This window comes from Lissotriton helveticus, chromosome 7 (assembly GCF_964261635.1).
Source record: "Lissotriton helveticus chromosome 7, aLisHel1.1, whole genome shotgun sequence".
Classification (NCBI taxonomy): Eukaryota; Metazoa; Chordata; class Amphibia; order Caudata; family Salamandridae; genus Lissotriton; species Lissotriton helveticus.
Window position 1 is genome coordinate 1,717,465,761 of NC_136068.1, and position 26,212 is coordinate 1,717,491,972.

General features: G+C 49.1%; 1 protein-coding gene across 1 annotated transcript in view; it reads left to right on the forward strand.

Annotated features, from left to right (window-relative positions):
* The window catches only part of RBM42 (RNA binding motif protein 42), a 180,994-nt gene that overhangs the window by 66,684 nt on the left and 88,098 nt on the right, over positions 1–26,212 (forward strand). The window lies entirely within an intron of this gene.

A 26,212-nucleotide genomic window follows, 5' to 3' on the forward strand; every position in this document is an offset into this window, starting at 1 on the left:
GTTCGCAGAGTTTTACCCGCTCCACCTCGAGTGCGGAGTTCTGGAAAATCTGTGTGAACCACTGCGTGGTAGAGTTTTTGTCACGCGTGGCTCAACCGTGTTGGAGAGTGAGATATTGAACTCTAGGATGAGTCCCGGGGCAATTTCTCAATGCAGGCGGTCTCGTCAGGTCTCTGCCGTTTGCGTTGAGAAAAAATACTCTAGTGGTAGAAAAAAGCAGTGCTCTCTGGTGCAGCATGTGGTGCTGTTCGCTCTGTAAAGCTCCCAGCGCTAACAATCTGTGTAAGCATGCCGTTGTGCAGAAATTCCGCCTCTCGTGGAACCCCACAGAATATCCAGAGTTTTTACCTAACTCTGTAGAATTCCACTGCGTAAAACTCAGAGTTCTGCCCACCCCTACTTCTTTTTGCTTTCTATTCCCTGTAAATATCCTTCAGATTTAAGATCTACTGTCTGCTCATCTGATATTTGTAGTGCGTGTACTAAATGGATCAAAGTAGCATCACATAAAATAAAATTATAAATATGATGACCTATCATGGCCTGCATTCCTCTGCAGCAGTACCCTCAAAAGCCCAGCTTTCGGCAGCACTGACTATGTTTGCTTTCACCAGAGTTTGAGTGGCCGGAAGAGGAGAGAGTGTAGGGGAGATTACTGTGGAAAGGGATATGTAAAATGTATGTGTCCCTATTGCATAAGGCAAATACAGATAGCCTCAAATTTGTATTGGGTAAGTGAACTAAACATAGCTGTGAAGAAGAAAGGTGATTAGAAATTACACAGACATTCAAGAGTATTGAAGAAACCTGTTTTCTCAGAAGATTGAGAGCTCTCATCCCTTCAGAATCGCATGGATAGCCTTCTCCATACGATTGTATAATACAAAAAAAGTGAAGTTCAAGATGGAAGGCAAGTGGGCAGGAGGAAGATGTCTATCCCCACAGAGGGATACATCGAACCCCAAGAAGAGACCCACACCGCTTGATACTGATACCTGAAAAGAGACCACTCAACGTCGTGTAGAAATAACTAAACCTCAAAGCTGAAATGGGGTTACTTCAAGAGGAAGTTCGAGATTGACAACTCTTTGAAAGAATACAAAATTAATTTCAGACTCTTGTTGCAACCCACAGCAAAACCCGAACCGGCGGAAGAAGAGGCCCTCTGTTTCTATGACAAAGTCCACAATGGACAGTGCCAATACGGTGTCTTCGAGGCCAAACCTTCAGATGATTGGCAGGATATCGATGTGGACTCAAAGGAGGGGGGTGTCGACTCGTACCCCTCAAAGGCCTCGCTGCCGGATAACATACCAGAGTATAAGGCAATGGTAAAGCATGCAGCGAACTCCTACGGCTTGGAGCTGGGTGAACAAGTGGAATCATATTTTCTATTAGAATCACTGCTACCTTCTCAAAAAAGGAACCAGTTCCTCCTGATGCTGCCTAGCTTTCTGGACCAAGGTAAAAAGAGCTTTGAAAACCAGCAACCGGAAAATTGGCTATTTCTCGCTTCTGAAAAAATATGGCCACTCCACAATGGACCCGGTCTACATCAGGGGGCAATGGCAGCGGATGCCATTATCACCACAGCTCGCAAGAGAGTCCACTCCCCACCGGATGGGTTGCAAGCAGGTGGAAATGGTGGACAGAAAATGCACTGACCAGCAGTAGGCAGTGCAATGGAAAATAGCAAATCCCAATGATCTCCTCAACACGTGTGCCCACTAACAGTGGGAGGAAATGAAGAGGCTCCTTGAGCAGGACCAGAAAAGAAGCAGGGCACTAGTCCATGAGGGTAAGACCATAAGAAATGCATTTCAGCCCCGGATGCTGCGTACACCACCAGCAGGCAGCTGTATACAGGAGCCATGCTAAGGAGTCATGCCTGGCTGAGTTTCTGGTTTTAAGTAGGAGGTACAAAAGGCACTGGCCAATGTTATTTTTACATAGTACCCTTGTTGTGGGTGGTAGTGGATGACTCCTTCAAAGGATGAAAAAATACATAAACACTGCAGAATCCATGAGCTCCCTACTGTTAAGGGGCCAGCTCAGAGGAGGTGGCACCCCTTGCAGGGGAATATTATTGCAAGGGGTGCACATCCAACAAAATCCCATGCTTTATCTGCTGTGTAGCAGCCAAACCACACCACTTCCAACACAGTGGCAGTACACATGACAAAAAAGGCTGCCCTTTTACGGCTGCACATGCAGAAGAGTAGTACCAATAAGAGCTGCTCATGCCACCAAGTGGCTCTGTGGCACACCACCCCTCCAAACAGCACTAGTAGGGGCAGGAATGGGAACACATCACCTCAGATAAAAAGGTACTCAAAATTGTACAACACTGATATTGCATAGATCTCATAAAAATGCCACCCAACCTAAAACCACAGTTGAGGCACCAAAACTGCAAGGGTTTTCTGCACCTAGAGAAGGAAGTAGTAGACTTACTCAAAAAGGCGGCGATAGAAATGGTACCACCATTAAAAAGGGGCAAGGGACCAAGGTAGACTTGTCACTAAGACCCATCTTGCACTGCAGGCCTTGTACATAAAATCATACAAGTTTCAAATGGCAACGCTGCAGGAGGTCCTACAACTCCTCAGAAAGGGAGACTACATGACAAAAATACACTTCAAGGATGCATACCAGCACATACCAATAAACAAGAGAGACAAAATGTATAAGATCCGTAGAAGACAATTGTAGCAATTTATGGTGCTGCCTTTCGGGATAAAGTAAATGCCAGGGTGTAAGAAAGGGCCTATTTGACGTGGTTTTGATTGTAGTGCCCAAGGTACCTGCCAACCAGGTCCCCGGTGCCAGTGCTTTCCCCCCAAAACTATTACACAATTAACCCTTCAGGCCTAGTAATTGGCACCTGGGTATCTAGGGCATGGGGACTGGAGAGGGATCTCTCACCTAGGCTATGCAGACTGCCACTGCAGCATGCCTGGCCTGGTGCAGACAAAATGACACGGTCGACATGGCACCCTGCCTGTGTACCATGCCAACCTGCATTGCCGAAGATATAGGTATGTCACTCCTCTAGCAGGCTTCACAGTCCTAAGGCAGGGTGCACTATACCCTAGATATGGGCATCTCTGCATGAGCACATATGTCCCTACAATGTTTAAGTCCATTCTTAGAAATTGTAAGTGCCACGGAAGCCATAGAGAGCATATGGGCTGGAAACTTGACATTTCGAGTTCCCCAGCACCCTGATGGCTCCTCTGAACCCAGGAGTGTTTGGGACCAAACTACTCCTTTTAATAAACCCACACTGATGCCAGTGTTGGATGTATTGTACCATGTACTCAGAGGTGCCCCCAGAAAACCTATGAACCCTGCTGTGGTCACAGACTCCATCACCAGACATGTTTCTGGGTCCTTGGGTCGAATGCCTTTGCTCTCTGTGACCAGAAACAAGGCACATCCTGGGCATAGGTGTCACACCTCCTCCCCGAGGTTGGGCACAGTGCTCGAGAGGGAAGCGTCAAAGGCTTGCCGCCTTTCTAATGCGACCCAAGCCTCTGCTGCTAGTAGCAGATGGCAGCCCCCAGTTTACACCCCACTTTAAGTGGGGAAAACCGGAGGGAAAACCTAAGAAGAATAGGAGGTGTGCCCACCTCTGCTAACTAACACTAAGGTGTAGAAGGTGCGATGAAACGCATCTTTCAGTCCCCCCGCCATCTTGAAGATGGGGAGACTCCTCCAATCAGGGCTAGGACTATACTCCCTCCCACAGGAGGGTGGCATAATTGAGGGTGATCTCAGGAAAGGCGCTCATTGGTCCTACCTGCTACTCCCCTAAATACCCATAAATGTTGTATTTAGGTGGCTCTCCAAGACCTGGAAACTAGTTCCTGCGGACTAAAGAAGAAAAAGGACAAGAAGATGCCATGCAGAAGAAGACTGAAGACGCCTACTGACTTGGCCCCAGCCCTACCGGCCTGTTTGCAGCCCTCGGAAATATTGTGAAGAAACTGTGCCTGTCCAGCAGTCGGCAACCTCCACAAAACTTGGAAGGACTGCCTGCCTCTGAAGAACGCAAGCACTCCACAGAACAGCTGCTCTGCCCACAAAATAAACCACACCAAGGACTCTGGAGCCCTCCTGATCTGCAATCCTTGCCCACTCTGCACCCAGGATACATTGAGCGTTGTACACTTCTGAGGAGTCTCCGGACTTAGTGTACAGTTTAAACACCTAGTGGCATACAATATACAGAGCCAGCTTCCTACACCGGGTATTCAGGAAATGCCTGGCCGGGGTCGCAGCTGTCCTGAGAAGAAAGGGGATCCACGACTACCCCTACTTGGACGACTCGCTAATAAAAGCAAGATAATATCGCCAGTGCAAGGTAAACACCAACACAGTAATAAAACACTGCTAAAAATCAAATTCTCTTTCAATCGAGAAAAGTCATCTACAAATCTGGAGGGGCGGAAAACCTGCCTTGCGGGCAACTCTGGGCTCACCCACAGGGAAGAGCCTTCCCAGTACAATAGAGTGTGCAGGCACTAATGTAGCAAGATATTCTCTATCAGATGGGACAAGCTCTGACAGTGAGGCTGATGGCAAAATTTATGGGTATGATGGCATCACTTAGCCCACTAATACTAAGTGCCTGGCTCCACATGAGACCGATTCATGAGGGGCTACAAAGGTAATGGTCACAGGTCACCGGGACTTGGGAAGAACTCATGGTTGTAACAAAGAGTGCACAAAGAAATAAAACGGTAGAACAACAAGGACATCACAATAGGCAGACCTTTCAGACAATGAACTCCCTATATTACTATAGATTCATCCCAAGTAGGATGTGGGCGCACACATGAACAAACTCCGTATCTGAAAGAGATCCTTAGTTATAGATTCCTTACCCTAGAATTACCCCCAGACGTCAGACTGGATCCAGAGAAATATTTTCTTAGCAGTACCCCTGCGCGTCGGTTTTTTGCGTCGGTCGACACAGTGTCCGTCGTTGTCGCCGGGATGATGTCGCAGGGTATACTTAGACGCCGCCCCTACTAGCTGACATCAGTTCTTTCTTTTTCTGCGCCAGCCAGCTCAGATCCAGAAAGTCACTTTTTGACTAAATCTTTTTCGACTTTTGTCAACCTCTTCTTTTAAAAATTTTTTTTTAACAACTCTTTTTATTGACAAATCGCATAAAAGATACAGCTCTCCGTACCCCGGAAGAACTGCGGCAAATACAGTACAGCATAATCAGCGATTCAGTTTACAGTAATAGAGAAAGGAAACCCCCAACCCCCAGCCCCTTACCCCAACTTCCCTGACCCACCCCCTCCCCTACTTATCTGTCAACCTCTTTTTTAAGTCTTCGAACTCCTGGTAGCAAGAGTGATGTCCCATCATCGGAACGGCTTCAAGCCTTGTGACTCCTGTCACAAGTTGATGTCGGTCACCGATCGGCACCATGTGTGCCTTTGGTGCCTGGAGCGCGATCACGATCCAAAGTCGTGCTCGGACTGCCGGGCCAAGATCCCGAAGTCTTTGTGGAGGCCTGGCAGTCTGCTCCGCTTGAGGTCCCCATCCAGAGGAAGGTCGCGGAGTCATCCCCATTCTTCTTTGAAGTCTTCACACATATGGCGAAGAAGCATCGTCGGTCTTCGCCATCTCCTTGGCTGACGCGACGCAGGACCTGGAGCGTCGTCCCTCTCTGACTGCTTCCTCAGAGCCCGCTGGGACGGCTCCGTGCTTCCCTCCCTTTCCCGGAGCATCCCCTGCCCAACTTCGTAAATTTTACGAAGCGCTGCGCAGCATCTTTGGGCAGCCCGACTCCGCAGGCACGCCTTTGGGCCCCACGTACTAGGGTCCCCAAGGATCCAGGCTTCGATCCGAATCATGCCGGTCGACCTCACGGTACCTTCCCTGGTGCAGATTCCATTGGCGACGCCTCTGACACCGGTGGTGCCCCCAAACGTCGTCAACCCCAGCCTCACCCCTGACGTGGACATGGAGCTGGCCGGACGTCACTCGATGCCGGTATTGGCGCCGGGGGGGTACTTTTGTACCACTGTTAATCCCTGCCGTTCCCTACTGCCCTGAATGGCAGCCAGACGAGCGTGAGGAAGACTGGGAGGGTCTATTGACCCTCTAGTAGACCAACTTGATGAGCCGTACTGGCGAGAGGAGTTGGGTGATGCCAGTGGTCCGGATACTTCCCCGCATCTTGGTATGCTTTCCCCCCTACCTTGGCTACACTGTGGTGTTGCGTAGGGCGGCTGCGGCCTTAGGCTCCCTACGGTGGCTGTCAAGACCAACCTCTAGACTGAGGTGCTTCAGCAGGGAGCAACCTCTTCGGAGCCCTTGCTGCCTTTTAATGAGGCCCTTACTGACCTCCTTCTGGGCACTTAACCCACGCCCAGCACATGGGCTCCTGTGGACAGGATGTTTGCCCGACGCCACTGCCCGGCTGGGGCAACCCACTTTTCCTCTCCCCTGAGAGCTTGGTGGTCCAAGCCTCATCCTCTAGGTGCGCATTCCCTACTGCTCCTCGCAGATAGGGAATCGAAGAAGCTGGACCATCTTGTGAAGATGTTTTCTTCCAGCTTAGGACTGCGGTCTGTGAACACTGCATGTCTAATGTGCCGTTAAACGCATACGGTGTGGGATATGGTTGCACAAGTGCTGCCACAGTGCCAGGAGGAGGCCTAGGCCATGCTCACCCGTGCCGTTGTTGAGGGTTGAGACGCAGCAAAGTTCACCATCCGATGAGGGCTGGATACCGCTGACTCGCTGTGTAGAACGGTTTCTACGTTGGAAGACCTGAGGCGCTGCACCTACTTAAGAACGTCTGGCTTCTCTGGGGATGTCCAATCTACCATTTAAAAAAATATATATCTTTTTTATTATAATAGAGCAGAAACGCATCTTATATTGTCATTATTACGTACACAACCAATCGCCACCGCCTACCAATAACCTGTGGCGGGGTCGTCCCCAATGAGTCTTGTCGGGATATTGTCCTCTTTACCCATAGTTGTCACGATAGTTCCTTCAAATGGTCTCCAAGTGGGCTATATATAAAGGTGTTTCACCCAGAGGGGTCGTACATGGGTTCCCCCTAAATTCGTTCCATTTATTCCATATATTTGCCCACTTCTTGGGGCATCCTCTTTTTACATGGACTGTTTTCTCTGCCACCATGCACCAATCCATGTCTCTTTTCCAATTGGAACGCGTAGGTGGGAGGGCAGCTCTCCAGTGGCGCGCTATGTTTCTTTATGCTAGCATTAATCCCAGGGTTGGACAGTTTGACCCAGGTTTGTATCTTCCAACACATTTAGCAGGCACCACTTGGGCGATAGTGTAAGCTCATCTCCCACCCCCCCTGATATACATAACCCAATCTTACGCCAGTAATCCTGAATCACCTGACATGTCCATAATACGTGGTAAAACGACCCCGCCTCTCCACATCCTCTGTTACAGGTTACTTCTGCCCTGCATCCCATTTTCACAAGTGTGGTACAGGAGATATATACCCTATGCAGTATTTTGAGCTGGTCTAATCTGAACTGGTCCCTGATTGCTACTTCCCTCGGGGAGGCTAATGCTTCCGGACAGTCCTCCTCTTGCAAGTCTGGTATGTCCTCCCCCCAGCACTCTTTCAGGACTGTAAGCGTGTCTGTTAGGTTACTAATCAGTTTTTGATAAGTGAGCGAGATTGCCTTTCGGGGCAGGTGTTCTTCTGGTAATCTACATTCCTGAGGTGATGGCTCTGGGAGCTCAGCACCCTAAGGCACTGCTGCCGGTATTACATGATGGATTTGCAAGTAACGGAAGTACTCCGTCCCAGCCAGTTCATATGTTTTTTGTAGATGTTCAAATGACAGCATTTTTACCCCTGTATGAAGGTCTCCCAACCTTGAAATGCCTATTAAGTCCCAGTTGACCAAACCTTTTCTCATTTGTGAGGTGCCCAGTTGTTGAGAGTCCCAAAGTGGCGTGACTTCGGTAAGCCTGTTCTTCCACCCCAGCTTGGATAGAGTCGAGTGCCACTGGCGCACCTTCACCGCCGTGGGGCCTTCCAGAGTTAATCACTGTGGTTCTGTACACAGCGTGTGGAGATACCCTCTCGGCTGCAGCAGCAGCCGGTCAATCTGGTACGCCAGCTCTATTAACGGTTGGTGGGCCCATTGGTTCATAGTTACTAGTTGAGCAGCCCAATAATACGTTTGGATTTGAGTCTAATCTACCCTTTTGGGCATGCCCTATGATGGCCGTTGCCTGTTTGGTGACAAGGCGACACTGCTTTCGATCGCTTCAAGGACTCTAGGATTACAGCCAGATCCTTGTGCCTCGCAGCAACTTCTCGCCCCAAGCATTCTGCCTTTTGTGGCTACGGAAGGGGTGCCCGACCACATTCCGCAAAGAGCCACGGAGCTGTACAAGCTTCCCAACCTCTGTGTGGTTGTGGACGTGGGGCCCACTGTCGTGGGTCAGGTGGCCAGCGGGCAGGCCAGTCCACCAAAGCCCCCCCTGCAGCAGCCTCCAAGCAGGCCACCAGTTGCCAGTGACCGGCAAGATCCACCATCACCTCCCCCACTGACACGACATCACGTCAGACAGGTGGGTTTTGCAGATAGTCTGCAGGGGCTCCCCCTCCCCTTCTAGCCTTCTAGTCTACCCGTCTCTCCATGCATCCAACACTCCATTGCATGTCAGAGAATCATTTGGCCCTTCTCCTCCAGGAAGTTACCGCTCTTGGCCAAGAGAGCTATCAAACGCGTCCCTGTGCCAGAAGTAGGTTGTGGTTGCTACTCCCCCTCCCACTACTTCTTGGTACCCAAGAAGGACAAAGGCCTGCGTCCTATCGTAGACCTCTGGGACGTCAGCGGCTTCCTCCGGAATGAGAAGTTCAAGATGTTAACCTTGGCTCAGGTCTTATCTGCCCTTAACCCTGGAGACCGGATGGTAGCGTTGGACTTGCAGGACGCTTACTTTCACATCCTCGTCTTGCCTGCCCACCGGAGTTACCTGCGGTTCACGGTAGGCCACGAGCATTTCAGTTTACCGGGCTCCCCCTTGGCCTTACCAGCGCCCCTCGAGTGTTCACGAAAGTGATGGCTGCAGTCGCAGCTCATCTGCACAGATCAGGTGTTCCAGTCTTCCCCTATCTCGACGACTGGCTGTTGAAGGTGGGCTTGCCCCATGCTGTCGTCTCCCACCTCCAGACTACGGCGGACCTCATGCAGTCATTGGAGTTCACAGTCAATGTGAACTCCCGAAGTCTGTAATGTCATCTTGGCAGCAAGGCCTCCCTTCACTAAAACAGTATATGCCTGTAGATGGAACACATTTGTGGCATGGTGCACAGCAAAGACCCTGGATCCCCTTTCTGCCCCTTTTTCAGAGGTTCTCCTCTTCATTCTTTCTTTGGTCCAGCATGGCTCTGCCCTGGGCACTCTTAAGGGCTATCTTTTGGCCATTTCGACCTTTCTTCATCTTCTCTTTTCAGGTCCCCGATTGTTAACAAATTTCTGAGGGGCATTACTCATAGCTTTCCTCCTTCTCCTTTCGTAATGCCCCAGTGGGACTTGAATCTTGTCCTCACTTATCTTATGTGTGCTCCCTTTGAGCCACAACATAATTGTCCTCTTCGTCTCCTTACTTTTGAATACCGCTTTTTTTCTTGCCATCACCTCTGCTCGCATGGCGAGTGAGCTTCAGGCTTTACCTTCCAACCCTCCCTTTCTGGCTGTTCATCCGGACAAAGTGGTTCTTCGCACTAGGCCCTCTTTTCTGCCCAAAGTGGTTACTTCTTTCCACATAGGTCAGACCATCACATTGCCCGCCTTCTACCCGCCTCCGCTCCCTTCCAAAGAGGAGGAGAGACTCCACCATCTGGACCTACAACGTGCACTGTCCTTCTACCTTGACCGCACTAAAGATTTCCTTGTGGACGATCAACTCTTCGTGGGTTATGTGGGTGCCAAGAAGGGTCTGGCAGTACACAAGCGTACCATCTCTTGATGGGTTGTCCTATGCATCAAGATCTGTTATTCTTTGGCTAAAGAGGAACCTCAAGTAGGACTGCACGCTCACTCTACCAGGGCGACGGCAGCCACTACTGCTTTGGGATGCAGAGTTCCATTGAATGACATCTGCCAGGCACCCACATGGGCATCCCTGCACACGTTTACCAAACATTACTGTCTGGACAACCAAGTCCGGAGAGACTGCTTTTTCGGCCGTTCTGTTCTCCGGGACTTCCTGGTGTGAACTTGGGGTTGGTGTTGCTGGGGTATCTATTTTAAGGTAAGGAATCTATAACTAATGGTCTCTTTCAGATGAACAAGTTACTTATCTTTGGTAACGATATATCTGTAAGAGACATAGATTAGTTGTAGATTCCTTACCGCACCACCCATCATCCCCTTTCTGCGAACTGACTTCTAGGGATAGGGACTCCCTTATAGGGATCTAGTTTTGTGCACCAGTAGTCATTGACTTGCATGGCTCTGTGCTTCTGGCATGGAAAGTCGTGGCAGAACTGATGTCAGCGTGCAGGGGCGGCGTCTAAGTAGACACAGCGACGTCCACCCGGAGACCACGACGCCAACGGGGGACTCAGAGTCGACCGACATGCAGGGGTACTGCTAAGAAAACATTTCTCCGGATCCAGCCTGACGCCAGGGGGTAATTCTAAGGTAAGGAATATAAAACTACTCTGTCTCTTACAGATACATCGTTACTGAAGGTAAGTAACTTGTTCATCAGGGACCTGTGGAGCCAAAAAGTACAGTGGAACACATAAACATCCTGAAACTCAAGACAGTGCACCTAGCCCAGAAAGCCTTCCAATCAAACGTCAAGTGGAATGTTCTACTTCACCACGCAAGGGAGAGCAAGATCACACAAACCTTCTACTCTAGCACTTGAAATATGGATGTAGGCATTACAAAGGAACAACACGCTACTGGCAATCAACCTATCAGGAGTGGACCATACAGAAGATGGTAGATTAAAGAGGCAGAACAGCCCATCCCAGGAGTTGGACTTAAACCAACAGGTACTGCAATGAATCTTCCAAAGGTGGGGAACACCCAACTTGACCTGTTCGTGACACAGGAAAAAGCAAAATACCAAGACTGCGCGTCCAGGTACCCAAACTAGCAGTTGCTGGACAATTCCCTATTGATGGAATGGTCCTAGAAATTTGCGTGCTCTTTTCCACCAATCCATTTCATTCTGATAATAGAGAGGTTCAAGCAAGCAAACATGACCCTCATACTCCTAGCACCACAGTGGGCCAAACAACCATGTTTCTCCAACTAGGTGAGTTAACACACAGAAATGTGATGCCACTACCAACATGAGGGGACATTCTAATCATTTGTGGAGCAAGTGTGAGAAAGTGCCTTCTTTCATGCATGGTATGCCCCCACTTTTTGCTGAATTGCTGATGTACTTTGACTGAGTGTGCCCGGTGTTCCTGCCAATCAGGCACCCAGGGCTTGTGTTCCTTCCCTAAACTGCATTGAAGCCTAACCCCAATTGCCATCTCTGGCCATAAGTCAGCCCCTGGTAAATGATACCCTAGGTACCCAGGGCACTGTGACCAGAGAAGACCCCTAAGGGCTGCAGCACTTATTGTGCCACCCATAGGGGCCCTGTATCCTGACACACACCCACTGCCATTGTAGGCTGAGTGTCTTGGTGCAGAACTAAACAGAGTCGACATGGCACACATCCCTGTGTGTCATTGCCACAAACACACTGCCCTGGCATTCTTCAGTCACCCCTCTAGCTGGGTGCACTATGCCAGTGGTGTGGGCACAGGTGCATGAGCCCTGTGCCCCTACAGTACCCAGGCCATTCCTGGGAACTGTAAGTGCAGTGATGCCATTAAGAGTATATGGTGCTGGGAGGTTGTCATTACGAACTCCACAGCACCATAATGGCTACACTGAAGACTGAGAAGTTTGGTATCAAACTTCTCAGCACATTAAACCCGCACTGATGCCAGTGTGGGAATTAATGTAAAATGCACAACAGAGGGCATCTTAGAGATGCCCCTTGAAACCTAACCAACTCCCAGTGTCCTGACTGCGTGGCTACCGAGGCTGCCACCACCAGACATGTTGCTGGACCCCTGGGTCAAGAGACCTCGGGGGGCCTGAAACAATGCACATCCTTGGACGAGGTGCCAAGCCTCCGCCCCCCCCTCCCCCCCCCCAGGTTGGGCAGGGGAAGCTTCAAAGGCATGCCGCCTTTGTGAGCTTCTCCAGGCAACTTGCTGTACTCAGCAACTGGTCCTCCACAGTTCTGACCCCCACTCTGGCGGGAAGAATGGTGGGAAACCCTGAGAGAAGAAAGGGTGTGTGCCAGCCTCTGCCAACCCCACCCCTCTGGTGGGAGAGGCGAGGTGAAGCACAACTCCGGCTCCGGGCTCCCGCCATCTTGATGATGGGGAGCCCTACCCAATTAGAGCTAGGCTCCTGCCCCCCTCCCACTGGAGAGTTGCAGGATAGGAGGTGTACTCCCACCAGGACAGGGACCCATTTGTCCCTGCCCTTGCCCTACCTGTAACACCCCTACGTTTAGTATTTAGGGGCACCCTGAACCTTCTTCCTCAGATCCCGATTTTGAAACAAAAAGAAGAAGAAAGAAGACCTGCTGTGCAGCTGCTAACAAGAGGACAACACCAACTAACTTGGCCCCAGCCCTACCGGCCTGTTGATCTGTGAACCTGCTCCTGCTAAACCCCGGCGTCTCCTGTGGTCAGCAACCTCAAAACCCCCGGAGGACCTGACTGAATTGCTCATCTAAAGACTGGACTCACAGTCAAAAACAACAGCCCCTGGTGCCAGCCAGGAGCCGCGAATCCAGCACACTCTGCACCTGCCGAGCCCGGCCCATGCCGAAGTGGACAAAAACCCTGAGGACGTCCCCCCCGGCGACTGTGACCAAGAATCCAGCACCCAAGGACCCTCCTCGATGATCCTGACGACGACTGCAGCCTCACAACAAGGGACCCCTCCAACCGCGACCAGCTTGAGGGTAAGATTTCCCGACGCCAAAAGACGCCCCTGCTCCCGGCGCCCCACGGCCCTCTGTGCCCAACTCCTGGGTGTCTACCTATCCTCCAAGATCCCAACTTACCTCTCAAAGTGGTGGTCTCACCTGAAGAATCTCCGTCCCCAAGCCTGCAGCCTTTGTTCAACTTCCAGCTTTCCTATTGAATAACATTGGACGCCCAAAGGCCCAAAAGCACCCTGCACCCAGCTGCCCGAGTGCCGCTGGAAGTGTAACTATCCTACTCTACTTCCCCACTTGCCTGTGTAAGTGACCAGGAGCTTAGCTCCCACAGCCGCGTGACCTGCCTGCTAGCAGCCAACAACCAAAGGCCTCCTCCATAGGATAACATTGGGACTACTCACTCTGCACCCGGCTGCCCCTGTGCCGCTGAGGGTGTAACAACTGTACTTACCTGACCCTGGGAGACCCCTGAGTCTACCCCCAGAACCTTAACTCTGCCAGCCGAGTACTTACCCAAAGACCGATAACTTTATTTTTTGTCCATAGGGTAACATTGGCTGGGTTTCACTCTGAATTTCTTCTGTGTCGAGTTTTACAACTTTAAAATATTCACTTAAAATCATACAATCAACGAAAACCAAATTACTCGCCTGTTATCAGGAGAGATCCCAGTGCTGTATCTTTGAGCCCCGCACTGAACCTGAAAAGTAACTATAACCATGATTTACTCTTAACCCAATTTTCCTCCATAGGAATACATTGTCTGGTTTTGTCCAGAAATTCTTCGAAGTGTCGATTTTCCAAACTTAAAAATATTCCTTAAAAATCGCCTGTGTAACAAAAACAATTTCTTTCAACTGTTTACAGGAAATGCACCAGGTCTTAATCCAGGATCCAGCTCTGAGTAAGAAAAACTATCGTAAAGTGATTTTATTACATTTATTTAAAAACTCCCATTGAGCTCAATGTTATTTTGTGTTTAACTTGTGTTGCATATTGCAACAACTGTATCAATTGCATTTAAAAGTCAACTGCTATTTGAAAGTATTCAATTACAACCTCTCATTCTGAGAAAGTATTAATGACACCTATTGTGGTTCTAAAATAAACTATATATTTTTATATAAAAAACAATTGGCCTAGAGTTCAGTTCTTGAGCGTGTGAGACCATTTGCTGACTGAGTGTGTACAACAAATGCTTTACACTGTCCTCTGATACTGCTTTACTGCTCGACGAAGCTACCACTTTAGAGAGTAGGGTCATATCTGACTTTAGCCTCTGTTATACCTCTGGGGACTGTGGACCTTACTTTGGTCCAGTATATACAGAGCCACTTTCTTACAGCAAGGTTTTCAACCCAGAACCAGGGAGACACTGCTTGGAAGCATCGCTCCTGGGGAAATAGAATTTGGTCACTTAATACTGCTCAAAGGAACAATGGAAGTGCTCAGACGTGACAACACAAAAGTGTTACTCCAAGAAATGGAGGAGGTTTTTAAAGTTGTGTGACAGCAACAAGTTTGGGAAAACAACAGCAGAAGATGCTACACTTGAATGTCCTCCCTTTTCTGCTGGAAGATGGACTCTCCTATGCCATACTGAAGATCTACCTAGCAGCAATAGTAGTATATACATTGTGCGTTATAGGGGAGGGATTCTTCCCAACACCAGTGGACAAAAGATTTCTGAAAGTGGCAAAAAAGGATAACTCTGCCTGGCCCCTAACTCCCACATGGAACCTTAATTTAGTACGTACACAGCTTATGAAACCACCCTTTAAACCGATAGATAACTCTGTATCGCAATACCCTACTTGAAAGACCACCTTTCTAATGTTATAAAATCACTATGCAGGGTGAGCGAGATGCAGGCTTTAACTCTACAGAAACCATACATCCAAATTCACAGGGACAGAATAGGGATTAGAACTAACATAAAATTCCTACCCGAGGTTATATCGCACTTCCATGTTAACCAAACAGTACAGCCAGCATGTTTCTTCCAGCAAACAAAATCAGGACAAAACACGCCCTAAACACGCTGGATGTCCTAAAAGCGTTGATGTATTACGTACAGTAAACCAAAACAGAAGGACCAACTAGTTCTCCATTTCTTCTACCACAGCAATCAAGGGGCTACCAGTGACAAAGGGGGCAATGCCAAAATGGCTAGCCCAGACAATACAAAGGTGCTACACAGCAGCGGGCAGAAGTAACGATTGGGGAAAAGGCAAGGGCGCATTCCACAAGAAAGAAGGTCACAGCACTTGCCTACTTACCCAATGTGTCAGTCAACGACCACTACATGGCACCTTCATGAATCATTACTATGTGGGCATTCAAGCAAACCAGTGAGCAAAGGTGGTAAATAAACTACTAAAACACCTGTTTGCAAACACAAACTTGACCTCTACCCATTCTTCCACAGGACTAAACACACCACTATGTAATCAGTGCACATTGCTTGAATCCAGAAAGACTCATGCTGCAAACCAAAATAGTAATGTTCGAGGCATGTGAGCTGCTGAATTCATATCTATAGCATAGATCGCCGCCTAGTGTTGGGTCCGGATGATTGCACATTGTTGTCCTGGAAGAGTCTTCGAAGTATCACGAGATAGGTGGCTCCTCCCCTGGACTACAGTGCGCATGGGCATCAACTCCATCCCCAGATTGTTTTTTTCTGCCATTGGGTTCGGATGCATATTTGATCACTCAAGATCGGAAACTTTCCTTTAGGCCCGAAGGCCTTTTCCTATAGCGTCGGTATTGTCTTGCGTTCGGTGCCCAGCTCTGTTCCGGCTCAGTTCCCGAGTCGGACATCCAGAGGAGTCGCGTGGCTCTTCGGTGCTTGAGGCCCAGTCGACGCAACCAGACTTATTCAACTACACACCATGGAACGGAGCCCGTTCAAGAGGTGCCCCGTGTGCAACTCGAAGTATCCCCAGCAGCCCTACATACCAAGAACAGATGCATACTGGTAAGTAGCATATTCATTACCTATAGGAGTAGTTTTGCAGCTTGAAGACTTTATAGATTCACATGCGACCCTCCCATCTCTGCTAGCAAACAAGTGGGGATATTTACAGTTGGGCGGAAAGGACCATTTATAACCACGCAGAGGAAGCCATGCACACAAGGGCACCAGAGAAAATAATCTAAAAAGACAAGCATGTGAGGCAGCTTCCAGGGTGTCTGTCTGACGTCATAGGAGGAGGGACGGATCACCAAGTGGTTAACGACGATACCCACTGAAAACAAATAGTGAAAACCGAGACCATTCAGGACCCAACCACTAGATGCCGGAATAATGCACCAGTAGGAGCAAATTTACTCCACCAGGTAAGTAACTGTTTTATTTTTATATTTCTGTTGGAAGGTAATGAAAGCAGAGGTTTGTTAGGATATGTATAATTGTTGAATAGGTCCTTTTCCCAGATTGGGTGTCTGTCTTCTGAAACATTAAGTTGATTGAGAGCTATCCAGTGCAGGCATTGTGGAAATGGTCTGAGAATAGAAGTTCCTGGTGTTCAACCTCAAGGAGGGTAGCACACTTGAGTCTTCTTGTAGGGTGTTTTTTTTTTTTTTGCCTCAAATCTCAATATGGTTATCTTATATTAAATAGGTTGTTGGAAAATTGATTGTCATGTTACACATGCTTCTAAACAAAGCATACATGAGCTGGAGGGTGTTGGCCCACAATCAGTCACTGGAGGCTTCTAGGATCAGTGGTGGCTAGTAAATCTAAATCTAAACGCTCACTTCCACTTATCCACAAGCTCACACACTCGTCTGTTCACAAGAACATACATGCCACATTTACACATATTCACAACCATTTGCAAATAAATCTTCTAAAACATTAAGTGAAGCACTTACATTGTGGGCGACAGCAATCGAAGGCAGGTTGCTGTGGTTGCCGGAGGGAGAACCACAATGGCCTGGGAAGGAGCTGGAGGCTTGTCCGGGAAAGCAAGAACTGGAGCACCCTGCTACCTCTTCTCAATGGTAACTTTGTAAAATAGAGGGGAACCTTTCCTAACTCGTCACATAGGGTGGGGCCAGTTGAGGGTTGCCAATCATACCCTACCCTACTCTGATGAGTTACGAAAGGATGATGTGTGGCATTACTGATTGATACTTGGTCATGGGCACTTCAAGGCTTTCAATGTCAATTGACAGACCTAATGTTGGTAGACGGCCGGAATCCTCGTTCTCTGCAATGGTGGAACACCAAAAACCTTTCCAAAGGGCGACCGTTTCTAGAGCCAGTTCCTCAAAAAGTCATGACAGCGGACGCATTGCTCGCCGGCTGGGGAGCTTACCTACTGCATCACACCATGCAAGGCAGGTGGACACCGCAACAGAAGTTACTCCACATCAATCAGTTGGAGTTGCTAGCTGTGTTTCTAGCCCTAAAAGCATTTCAAATGCAAGTGTCAGGCAAAGCTGTCTTAGTCCGCACAGACAATATGACAGCGATGTACTACATAAACAAACAAGGGGGAACACACTCTCTGCAGCTCTCTGTTAGCACAGAAGATATGGAGATGGGCTATACCGCTAAAGATCTTTCTCTTAGCCCAACACGTCCCAGGAGTATAAAACACTATGGCAGATCTGCTAAGTCGACAAACACAGCAGATCCATGAGTGGGAACTTCATCCGCAAGTTCTTCATCCGTTCTTTCAAATGTGGGGACAACCTCAGATAGACCTCTACCTATCTCCACGCCTATTAACACAGAACCATGGAGAGATCAGACACCCGGACCCAGCTCAGCTCAACCTAGCGATCTGGCTCCTGAGGTCATAGAGTTTGGTTACCTTAACGTTCCTCCAGAATGCATGAACATTATTAAAGAAGCTAGACGTCCCACTATTAGAGCATGTTATGCTGCTAAGTGGAAACACTTTGTCAAATACTGCCAAAACAACCAAATCCCTTAAACGTGTCTATTCAACACATCATAGGATATCTATTACACCTTCAAAAGTGTAATTTAGCCTATACGTCTATCAGACTACACCTTGCTGCCATTGCAGCATACTTACAAAATAGACAACATCTATCTCTTTTTAGAGTACCAGCTATAAAAGCTTTCATGGAAGGACTCAAAAGAATAATTCCTCCCAGAACACCACCGGCACCAGTGTGGAACCTGAACACTGTTCTTACAAGATTAATGGGTCCTCCATTTGAACCATTACATAAATGTGAATTGCAATTCCTAACCTGGAAAGTAGCTTTCCTAGTAGCAATTACTTCTCTCAGAAGGGTTAGTGAACTACAAGAATTTAGCATTCAACAACCTTTTTTGCAAATGCATCATAATTAAGTGGTTCTTCGTACTAATCCTAAATTCCTTCCTAAAGTCATTTCACCATTCCATCTAAATCAATCAGTTGAGCTGCCCGCATTTTTCTCGCAGCCTCAAACAGTCACAGAAAGAGCTCTACACACCTAAGATGTCAAAAGAGCATTACTGTACTATATCGAAAGGACACAAACTTTTCGTAAAATAAAACAACTTTTTGTGTCTTTTTCACCGCCACATAAAGGCAACCCCATATCAAAATCCAGGATCGCCAGATGGATTGTTAAATGCATACAAATATGTTACCAGAAAGCCAAACGTACGTTAACAATTCCTCCAAAAGCCCATTCAACAAGAAAGATAGGGGCTTCAATGGCATTCTTGGGGAACATTCCCCTAGATGACATATGCAGAGCAGCTACATGGCTTACACCGCACACATTCACAAAGCATTACTGTGTAGATGTGCAAACTAAACAACAAGCCACTGTGGGCCAGGCTGTACTAAAACACTGTTTCAAACAACTGCAACATATACTGGTGGTCGCCGCTAGGTGTGGGTACTTGAATACAATCTATGCATAGTGTGTAATCTGCAGCTCATATGCCTCGAACGGAAAATGCTACTTACCAGTATGCATCTGTTCTTGGCATGTAGAGCTGCAGAGTTACACACGCCCACCCACCGCCCCGGCTACCTTTTATCTGTTCCAGTATTATCTTAATTAGATACAAATCACATGGACTTCACTACCTCTTGTATTGCTCCATCACTTCCCTAATGGCAAAAAACAATCTGGGGATGGAGCCGATGCCCATGCGCAGTATCATCCAAAGGAGGAGTCGCCTATCCCATGACTTCCAAAGACTTTACTACATCAAAACAAACTGCAAACATCCTGGCCCAACACTAGGTGGCCATCTATGCATAGTGTGTAACTCTGCAGCTCTACATGCCAAGAACAGATGCATACTGGTAAGTAGCATATTCCTTTTTATCAAAAACTACAAATTATGCAGTAGATGATGGATTATGTGGCAAATGCGACACATCTATAATAATGTAGTAAACGCTGAAGTTGCACAATTTCGGTGGACCTGCTAAAAAATTAGACTGGCAGGCAGCTCAAGATAGACTGTACTACAGTAGTCTTAATTGCAAAGATAATTATTGTAGCACATTCAGAACAAGAAACGTCTGAACATGTGAAGAGGCACAGGATACATTTCTGCCGATGCAGCTGGAACATGCAGATTTGACTACAGCCAATACCTAGGGGGTTAATTAATATAGAGGCATCAATCAACACTGATATTTTCTTTTTACAATTGAGGTTCAACTGTCGGGCAAAGATCCAGGCTGTTGGGCTGGAATTTTTCAGGAGGAGGCTCAATTCAATTGTAGGAGCATTTCGGTGTTTGAACCATTCAATTTTAGAAAATTGCCATTCATCCAAGATTAGACTTCCTTTAGGCAATTCCTTCTGGTTCCTGCTCCATAATTAGTAAAACAAATAGCAAGTGAGCTAAAGGCATCATCGAAAGATTAAATCAGGGTGAGAGAATGGAACCCTGAGATGTCCCATGGGCAGGTCCTGGCCAAAGAAGTAAAGGATGTTTTTTAAACCATGAAAATACTTATTTGCAAGAAAATCTTTGAGCCAGCATTACGCTAGACCAGAAATTCCACTTTCAACAAGCCTTCCTAGAAGGGCACCGGGGTACATAGTGTCAAACGCCGCTGTGAGATCAAGGAGAGCCGCCCCAGTGGGCACATCTGCATCAGCTGCCAATCTAAGATTATCCAGTGGAGAAAGAATAGCAAGATTTGTGCTGAACAGAAACCCATCTGGGTGCGGTAGAGGAGGACATTGCTAGAGCCAAAATTGGAAAGTTGTTAAAAAACTGCCTTATCTGATATGCTTCTAGCCGCTTATTCCTTAACTTAGAATTATCCCTATGCATCAGACTGGATCTGGAAATGTTTTTGTACCCCTGTGTGCAAGTAGGTGGCATTGTTCCGCTCTGCATTGCGTCGCTTGCCCTGAAAGTGACGTGCCCGGGTCCTATGTAGGTGCCACAGCAGCGCGTTGATGTCAGTTCTCTTATTTCTGCGCCAGTCAGCACAGATCTGGAGAGAGCTACCCACAGTAATTTTTTGACTGCTCATTTTTGAGGTTTTGTCAAAGGTTTTTGAGACTTAGTCTACTGGTGTGGCAGGGATGTCTATGAAGATGGCCAGATTTAAGTGTTAGCGGTGAAGGTCACTGTCTGATGTCGGTGATGGACCTTTACCTCGTCTGCCTCTGGTGTCTTAAGTGTGACCACAAAGCCAAGACCTGCATCATTTGTCATGCCATGTATCCCAAGGCCTTGAGGAAGCGATCCCTCAAACTCCTTGCCGCTTGACATACGACACCTCAATGGTCTCAATCCGGTTGAGAGAGAAGTCATGAGATTGGTCACGGAGCCATTGATCTTCCTTGCAGTTTGTCATCCCACTCCTGTAAGTCCCACAAGCAAAAGAAGGGTATGAAGTTGAAGAGGACTTAGACTTCATCAACTCCAGCAAAGTCATCCGACGAGATGAAGGAGTGTCGTCACTCAAGGCCTGGGTCCACAGTTGAGCCTGCTCCTGGGCTGTCTCTAGGCCACCCTGAATTTCTGGGAGCAGGCGCGACCGTCGCCTCGCTCCAATATTTTTGGAGGCCATGCTTCTCATATTTGGGTGTCCCTTCCCCACTGGAGCGCCTTTAGGCGCTGAGTTTGGGAGGGGACCCTACTGGTACCCGCCAGCAGGTCTGCCCCAGTGCCAGGCAGGCCCTTTGGATCCACAGATGGATCTGGACCAGCCTCGACCTTCCTCGACGCCGGTCCCGATGCTCCCGGCGCTGCAGTCCAAGGTCTCAGCTCTGATTCCAACATGGAGCTGGAGGGTCGTTGCCCAACTCCAGGCCGACTTGAGCTATACCCTCCAGACTGGAGCTTGAGCCCTATTCCTATGAGCTAGGACTTGAGAAAGATTGGGAGGGGCCATTGGATCCTGAGGAATACTTGCCCATAGACCCCAGCATGGACTGGTGTGAGAAAGTGGCAGATGCTATTGGACTGGACACCTCCCCAGATACTGGTTTGGTCTCGCATACTACTGTTACTACAGAGGAGAGAACCTCTTTTGCTATGGTGGTGGAAAATGCAGCTCAGATCCTGAACCTTACAGCCTGCCCTCTGTGGCAATGAAGACTACCTTGACAGAGGTTCTTCAGCCGGTAGTTATACCCTCCAACTGCTTCTCTCATTTATTGAAGCCCCTACGTACATCCTGCTTGGGGCCTGGTCCAAGCGTTGAACAGGGGCTCTTGTGAACAGGAATATTGCCCACTGATGACTCCCCTCTCAAGGGGTACCCAGTTTCCTCATGCAACACTCTATCCCGGAGAGCTTGGTGGTCCAGCCCAGTGGTTCTAGTCCCCAAACCTCATCCACAGGGTGGTAAGAGAGAAATGAGGTTCTGTGTGGTTTATAGAGGGCTCAACCCTTACCACCAAAACAGATGCTTGCCCTATCCCAAGAGCAGATGAGTTGATAGACAAATTGGGTGCAGCCAAATTTCTAAGTACCTTTGACTTAACTGCAGGGTGCTGGTAGATTGGCATGGCACCAGGGGCAAAAGAAACGACTGCATTCTTCACTCCTGATGGTCGTTTCCTGTCATGCCCTTTGGTTTAAAGAATGCCCCTGCCACCTTCCAAAAGTTGGTGAATCAAGTCCAAGCTGGATTGGAATCCTTTAGTGCAGCTTATCTAGATGATATTGCTGTCTTTAGTTCCACCTGGCAGGATCACTTGATCCACCTTGGGAAGGTTTTAAAAGCCCTGCAAACTGCAGGCCTCACTGTCAAGTCATCCAAATGCCAGATAGGGCAGGGAACTGTGGTATACTTGGGCCACCTTGATGGTGGAGGCCAAGTTTAACCCTTGGAGAACAAGATCCAGGCCATCCGGGACTGGGAAGCTCCAACAACCGAGACCCAAATCAGGGCATTCCTTGGCTTGACTGGATACTACAGAAGGTTTGTGAAGGGATATGGGTCTATTGTGGGTCCCCTCACAGAACTTCCCTCAAAGAAAATGCCCAAAAAGGTCAACTGGACAGTTAGTTGTCAAAAGGCTTTTGACCCCTGAAAGAGACAATGCGCTCCGCACCAATTCTCAAAGCTCCAGACTATACCAAGCAGTTCATAGTGTATAATGATTCCTCTGAGCTAGGGATGGGAGCAGTCCTATTCCAGACCAGTGATGAAGGACAAGATCAACCTGTTGCTTTTATAAGCAGGAGGCTTCTCCCCAGGGAGCAGCTTTGGAGAGGCATTGAGAGGGAAGCCTTTGCTGTGGTTTGGTCCCTGAAGAAGCTGAGACCATACTTGCTGGTTCAAACTGATCACACACCTCTCAAATGGCTAATGCAGATGAGAGGTGAAAATCCTAAACTGTTGAGGTGGTCCATCTCCCTACAGGGAATTTGACTTTGTAGTGGAGCACAGACCTGGGACTGCCATGCCAATGCAGATGGACTTTCCAGGTTCTTCCACTTGGAAAATTAAGACTTTCTAGGGAAAGGTTAGAAAAATCCTATTTCATATGGAGAAGGGGGGTTGTTGTTGCGTGAGAAAGTGTTATCTTTCTGCATGGTTTGCTGAACTGCTTATGTACTATGGCTGAGTGTGCCCTGGGTTCCTGCCAGGCCTGTTGCTGCTTTCAGGAACTGGCCTCCACCCGTTATGACCCCAATTTGGGCGGGAGAATCGGCGGGAAACACAAGTGAGGAAGAGAGGTGGGCCCACCTCTGCTAACCCCACCACTCAGGTGGGAGAGGCGAGGTGAAGCACAACTCGGTCACTGCCATCTTGCAGATGGGGGACCCAGCCCATCAGGGTGAGGGTTATGCCCCCCTCCCACTGGAGGGTGACATAATAGGGGGTGTACCCACCCAGGGAAGTGAACAATTGGTCCCTACCTGTAACGCCCCTAAATATAGTGTTCGAGGCATGTGGGCTGCTAAATTCATATCTTTTGCATAGATCGCCGCCTAGTGTTGGGTCCGGATGATCGCACCTTGTTGTCCTGGAAGAGTCTTCGAAGTATCCTGAGATAGGTGGCTCCTCCCCTGGACTACAGTGCGCATGGGCATCGGCTCCATCCCCAGATTGTTTTTTTCCGCCATTGGGTTCGGATGCGGTCTCGACGTCTCTCTGTCGGAACCGAGAAAACTTACTTCTTTAAGGTCAAAAGACCTTCGTTACCTACGTCGGTATTGTTTGCGTGCGGTCTCGAGTTTATCCCGTCTCTTTGAGGCGGAATCTGCGGAGTCGAGTTACTCTTCGGACATCGAGGCCTTCTCATCGCAGCAAGACCGCGACTTTTTCAACATGGACCGGAGCCCGTTTAAATACTGTCCCGTCTGTGGGTCCAAATACCCACATATCGACGTGCACCCGGTCTGCAATAAATGCCTCTCGCCGGACCATAACGAGCAGAACTGCATGGCCTGCTCCAAGTTCCGGTCGAAGAAAACGCTCAAGCTTCGGCGCGCGGTGCGCCTCGAGGCCCAGCGGGCGGCACCGGCACCCGATAACATCTTCGACGACCCAGAAGACGAGAGCCTAAGCCATCACCTTCAAATCTCACCACCTGCGACGGAGGTCGAAGCTGCTCCCGACGACGACGACGGGGCCATAGAACAAGACCTTGAATACGTCGACGAGGTAGGGGACGTCGAAGAAGTTTATGGGGCCGCGGAAGATAGCTCAGGGGATGAGCTATGCCCCGACAGTTATACGGATCAGGCTCAGGTCACGGGATCGCCTCTCGGCCTTACCCAAGACCCTGCACCGCAAGCCACGGCCCCGCCTTCACGCCCGGCCACGGACACACCTGCGGGGGCTACGCAGCCCATATCGAAACCGAAACTGAAACCAACGGTATCGACTGCACCTAAAATGGCCGACGCCAAATCGAAACCACCGGATTCGAGTGCACCTAAGATGGCGGACGTTCCATCTAAGACGCCAAAGCCTGTTACCTCATCGGCTCCGTCGACCTCCGGGCCACTGAAGCCAAAGAAGACTGTTGACTCAACAGTGCCGAAGTTATCGGAGGGGGATGCGTCCTCAAAGAAGGTCGTCCGTCAAGGGTCGACCGGAGCGGCACAGACGAAGTCCGCAAAAGTCGTCGATAAACACTCGGTGCCGACAGGGGCACCGTTAGCCGGACGCATCGTCGAGGCGGAGTCTACGAAATCCCTCGGATCCAAGAGTGGAGGCTCGGCTCATAGGCCCAAGGACTCCGTGCCTAAAGCTGCGGCATCGACGTCTAAGCCTCCAAAAGAGCCCCAGAAAGTCGGGGGCGGCGGCCCGCTGGCGGACTCCTCGTCGGCGCCAGGTGCCTCGGCTGGTGGGGCATCACAAATCGTCAGTTCATTGCAACGGATTCGTGAGAAGGCTACTGCGACATCGGCTTCCGCGCCGTCGCACCAGAAGACACTGGACGTGCCTGTAAAGCCTACTGCCAAGCTCTTATATATTCTGCCGCCCAAGGAAGCCCCGAAAGCCTTTGCCCCAAAGACGGCGCCGAAGACATCAGAATCTTCAACGTCTAGCGGCCTATCGGGTAGACAACACGACTCAGGAGACGAATCTGAGCGTTTTATCGACACAGACACTGGCAGGCTGACCCTTTATAAGAGGAAGATCACTTCCCCGCCAGTGGACTCCTTTATTATTCCACTGAAGAAGAAAAGGCCTACACAGGACATTCCTGCCCTAGTCAAACCTATCCAGCCTCCGCCTAGGAGAAGTCCAACACCTTCCCCCGACCACTCTGGGGGAGAGGAGGAGGGACTAGATGACCAGTATAATTTCCCCATCAATGACCCTGATGCACAACAGGATTCCTATGATGACGCTGGTGACCAGGGACACCAACCTGTGGGGCAAGACCCACAGCTTTTCAGTGCACGGGCATCCCCAAAAGAGGATTCTGCAGGATTTCATGCACTAATCGAACGGGCAGCTGCTAATCATGACGTGGACATGCACGCTGACCCAGTGGAGGAAGACTTTCTATTTGACACTTTCTCTGTCTCTGAAAGAACAGTCAAGACACTTCCTATGCTGAAAGGGGTCCTTAAACATGCTGCAGAGATCTTTAAGGAGCCTACCAGAGCGAGAGTGGTCAACCCACGCATCGAGAAGAAATACAGACCGGCACCTGCTGACCCCGCATATATTCGGGGACAGTTGCCTCTTGACTCTCTAGTGGTCGCAAATGCCCGCAAACGGGCCAACTCCCAAACGACTGGTGAAGCTCCTCCCCCAGACAAGGAGTCCAAAGTGCTTGAGGCAGGGGGCAAAAGAATAGCTGCGCAGGCTGCCAATTTCTGGCGTATTGCAAATACACAGGCGCTATTGGCACGTTACGATAGGGCGCATTACGACACCCTAGAGCAACTTTTACAACACCTGCCTACACAGTTTCAAGAGGGTACCAAACTGCTCATAGAGGAGGGAAAACTCATCTCCAACGCAGCAATAAAGTGTGCACTTGATGCCGCAGACACAGCAGCTAGGGCTATTAACACTAGCGGCATGCTAAGACGACAAGCGTGGCTACGCATATCAGGGTTTAAACCAGACATTCAAACAACCATACTCAATCAGCCCGTCAATCCTGATAGACTGTTTGGTCCTGATGTTGACACCACCCTCGAAAAGATTAAGAAAGACAACGAAACGGCTAAGTCTATGGGGGCCCTTCAGTCACAACAATTCCGGGGCAACACTTTTCGTCGCTCAGGTGCACGTGGGGTCACCCGAGGGCA